The sequence below is a fragment of the Dipodomys spectabilis genome, unplaced genomic scaffold (assembly GCF_019054845.1).
Source record: "Dipodomys spectabilis isolate Male_0828 unplaced genomic scaffold, ASM1905484v1 ptg000185l, whole genome shotgun sequence".
NCBI classification, from domain to species: domain Eukaryota; kingdom Metazoa; phylum Chordata; class Mammalia; order Rodentia; family Heteromyidae; genus Dipodomys; species Dipodomys spectabilis.
The window spans coordinates 3,498,864-3,503,928 of NW_024870862.1; positions in this window are offsets into that span (position 1 = coordinate 3,498,864).

A 5,065-nucleotide genomic window follows, 5' to 3' on the forward strand; every position below is an offset into this window, starting at 1 on the left:
GATCTTTCTATCTGCTGCACTCAGGAGTCACATCTTGCTCGTAAAAACAAACAATTTTCAATGTTAAAGACTGGAGCAAAAACTACCAAGCAAACGGCCCCCATAAACAGGCCGGAGTTGTAATGCTAATATCAGATAAAATAGACTTCAAATTAAAATTCATGTAAAGAGGTAAAGAAGGTCGCTACATACTAATTAAGGGATCTCTCCTTCAGGAGGATATTACCATTCTAAATATCTATTCGCCAAACAATGGAGGAACCAAATTTATCCAAGAAACACTACTTTCCCTCAAATCCCACATAGATCCAAAGACATTAATTGTTGGGGATTTTAACACACCACTCCCCCCACAATAGAGATCAACTGGGCAAAAATTCAAAAGAAACCGCAGATTTAAACAGCTGCATAGATCAACTAGATTTAACAGACATCTACCGAATATTTTACCCAGCAGCATCAGAATACAGGTTTTTCTCAGCAGCACATGGAACATTTTCTAAAATAGACCACATTTTATGCCACAAAGCAAACTTGTCCAAATTCAGAAACATTGAAGTTATCCCTTGCTTTCTCTCTGACCACAAGGGAATAAAATTAGAACTCAACACCAATAGCCACCAAAGAAGTCCAGTAATACATGGAGGCTGAACAACACACTGCTGAATCACGAGTGGGTCATGGAAGAGATTAGAAAGGAAATTCAAATGTTCATGCTATTCAACAAATATGAGCACACAAATTTCCAGCTCCTCTGGGACACAGCTAAGGCAATACTCAAAGGCAAGTTTATAGCTCTGAACTCCTACATCAACAAATTGGGGAGATCTGAAACCTACAATTTAATGACACATCTGAACCTCCTTGAAAAAGAGCAGCAAGATAAACTCCAATTCAGTAGATTGAAAGATATAATTAAAATTAAATCAATTAAATGAATTAGAATCCAAAAAAACTATAGAAAGAATCAACAAAACAAAGAGTTGGTTCTTTGAAAAAATTAACAAAATTGACAGACCCTTAGCAAATCTTATAAGAAAAAAAAGAGAACCAACCCAAATAAATAAACTCAGAGAGGAGAATGGAAATATCACCACGGAAACAACCAAGGTTCAGAATATTATAAGGGAATAGTTCTCAAAACTTCATGGTAACAAGTTTGAGAACTTGTCAAAAATGGACCTTTTCCTAGTAAATATTGACATGCCAAAACTGAACCAAGATGAAACCATCTTAACAGGCCCATATCAAGTATTGAAATACAAACAGCAATAACAGACCTCCCAGCTAAGAAAAGTCCAAAACCAGATGGTTTTACAGAGGAATTCTACAAGGCCTTCAAAGCAGAGCTCACACGAATACTCCTCCATGTCTTCTATGAAATTGAAAGAGAAAGTTCACTACCGAACACATTCTATGAAGCTACTCACTACATTGACTGTTGGCCTTACATTTCTCATCTATAAATGGATGTAATCTACCAGAAATATTGAAGAATATTTGTTGACTTCTAGAGCAAGAAAAAAAGTGAAGAGTCCTTACATTTTCCACTTTAGCTTACGCATAAGGAAAGAGTCAAATTCAGTTTGTTGGTATAAAGTCACAAGTTGTTTCATGCAGAAATAAAAATAAATTTTAACTCCTGGCTCTATGGCCTGGGTCCTTTAATGGTAACTACAGATATATAAGTGGTATTATGTAAATTGTGCCATGTGTTCACAGCTGTACTGAAGGACATACTCTTAATAAATTATTGGAAACATTGGTTATTGAATACTACCTAAAGGAGAATGTTATTTGCATTAATCATACTGGGTTGAAAACTATATCTTAATATATCAAAATGTGGAAGTAAATGATTTTATTTATAAGAACACAATACCACCAAGAAAAGTGAGTAGGTTTATCATGAGTTCTGGGAAGATGGCGGAGGAGAAGCTGGAGGCTAAACAAGCTCTTGCATAGAAAGCAGTTTTAGAGTTCCAATGAAGAGTCCTAAGGCAGAGAATCACACCAAGTGTGCTATCACAGGACAGAGAGCTAGGCCAGAGAGAGAAAATACAGGAAAGGAAAAAGCCCTGAGCACTTGCCAGCAGCCACAGCGGCAACGACAGGGTGGCGGCGGCAACAGCAGACACCATACCTGAATCACAGATAGTCCAGGAGGAAGGAGTCAGACACAGCGGACCAGCGAATTCCACTCAACACCAGCAAGAACAGACAAGGAGCGGACATCTTCATCCTGCAGTTCCCAGACCAGAGATGACCCAGGAACCAAGACTTGGCATGAGTAGAAGACTGACTTCCTGACTCCTTCTCAGGGAGCAGAGGAGGGAAGGCCACCCCTCCCCCCCCCCAGTACCGGAGATCTCCATATTGGATACCGACAAAACTCGGTGGAGCTGCTAACTCCAATTTAAGCCCGGGAATAAATCTAGTGTCATCTAGCAAGTCACAAGAGCCTAACCTGACCTGCCAGACTCAGCTACACCCAGGAAAAAGTCACCCAGCTCTGGTGCCAGCACCAGGAGTGGCTTTCTTCACCAGGTAATCAGACCCAGAGGCTCCTCCTCCCTTTAGCAGCCTCAACAATCAACTGTAATTCAGTAAACATAAACAGTGAGAGTGGCTCCAGGTTGGGCTCTGTGTGTTTCTCACAAATGAGCCCCTGGGAAAAGCTACTGTTTGCTGAAAGGCCTCAACTCTACCCAGAACCTAGCCTAATCACAGCATCTCCAAACTCCAGGAAAAAGCCATCTCCTCCCATTGAACTAACCTGGAGGAGGATCGCAGAGCATTTTTCTGCCTGTTCAAAGAAACTGACTTAAGTAACCAACCAAGCCACAGGAACACAAGCAGACCAGAGACTCCAACAAGAGGCTGGTTACGGACATAAGGGAGAGAAAGGATTTTTCCCACCCCTCCCAAAAAAATCAAAGAACTTTTTTTTGTTGTTGTACCTTTTATAAAAAATTTTTTTCTAAACATTTATTTTAATCTTTAATTTTTACCTATTTGAAAAAATTGTTTTCTAGTAATTTTTTTTCCTCTTAGAATTTTATTTTAGGGGTATAAGTGTGTGTGCGTTTTTCTTCTCTTTTTTTTGTTTTGTTTTTTTGTTTTGTTTTGATTTTTGTTTAGCTGTACTGAACTTCTGATCTCTTTTTCTTTCGTTCTTATCCTTTTCACCTTTTCTTCTCTTTTGTTATTTATGTGACTTAATTGCTGTTCTGCACATCATCAGATAAACCCATAGTTGATTATTAGACCTTATCCCCCATTCTGTACACACTTAATCCACCAATTTATTACTCAATTCAAAACCTCTGAGACTTAAATTCCATAATAGCAGTACTACCTCTTTATACCTATATAATATTTTAAATATTTTTATTTTTAAGTTTTTCACATCTCCTTTATATCCCTCCCCTTCTCTCATTATATTCATGTTCTTCTCTGAATAGTGTGTTTTTGAAACGTGTAAAATATTTCTAATTTTTACCTTTCTATTTTTTCTCGCATCTTTTTGTTCCCTTTCTCTTTCTTCTTTTTTTTCTCTCTGTCTACTTTCATCCTATCCAACCTATTTCCTGCTTTGAGATTATGACTTAGTTAACACACCCTGTGCCTTCCCACATCACTCTATTCTTATTTTTTACCTTCATCTCTTAGTAAACCTAGTAATTTCTGGTTTACCAAATGCTTCTCTGTGGATCGTGGCCCATTAATATATAGTAAGGAAGTAAAGAAGTTCATACAAGATCTAAAACAAAGCGTCAACAAAGAATTTGAAGCCATCAAAACTGACCAACTAGAAGGAAAAAAAATAAAAAACAAAGTAGAAAGTCTTGACAGCAGGTTAGACCATGCAGAAGATCACATCTCGGGGATCGAAGACAGCTTAGACATTGTAGAGAAAGAACATACAACCATCCAAGACAAATCCAAGAAATATGAGAGATCTATCCAACATTTGGAAGACACCTAAGAAGGCCTAATCTAAGGAAAATGGGTGCAGGGAGCACCTAGAAACAGAAGTTAATGATCTAGGAAATTTGTTTAACAGGATCCTAGCGGAGAACTTTCCAAACATGCAAAAAGATAGGCCTATTCAAATACAAGAAGCTTTTAGAATTCCAAATAGACCAGACCAGAATAGGACATCCCACAATCACATTATAATCCACACAGGATCAATTCAGACCAAGGAAAAAGTCCTTAAAGCTGTTAAGGAGAAAAGATTAATTACCTAAAAGGGAAACCAGTTAGAATCACCTCAGATTTCTCAGCAGAGACAATCAAAGCAAGAAGAGCCTGGAATGATGTATGCCATGCCTTATAAACAAATAACTATGAACCAAGAACACTGTACCCAGCTAAACTCTGCTCATAACTGAAGGACAAATAAAAACCTTCCATAGCAAAGAAAAATTGAAACAATACATCTCCACCAAACCAGCCCTACAAAAGATTCTTAAAGACGTCCTACACATAGAAAACCAACAAGACCACAATAACTACCAAGAAACTGCACCCAAACTGATAATCCAAGAACCATACGAAGGACCCAGATTTTGCAGCGCCCAAGAAGGTGGATAACATGGAAGGAACTCCCAAATAGCTCTCAGTCCTATCTGTTGACATTAACAGAATTAACTCTCCAATTAAGCAACATAGACAGTCTAGTTGGATTATAAAACAAGATCCTTCTATCTGCTGCGTTAAGGAGTCATATCTTGCCCGTAAGAACAAACATATTTTCAATGTTAAATATTGGAAGAAAATCTAACAAGCAAACGGCCCCTATAAACAGGCGGGAGTTGGAATCCTAATACCAGATAAAATAGACTTCAAATTAAAATTTGTAAGAAGAGATAAAGAAGGTTGCTACATACTAATTAAGGGATCTCTCCTTCAGGAGGATATTATAATTCTAAATATCTGTTCTGCAAACAACAGAGAACCCAAATTTATCTAAGAAACACTACTTTCGCTCAAGTCCCACATAAATCCAAAGACAGTAATGGTTGGGGATTTTAACACACCACTCTCCCCACTAGATAGA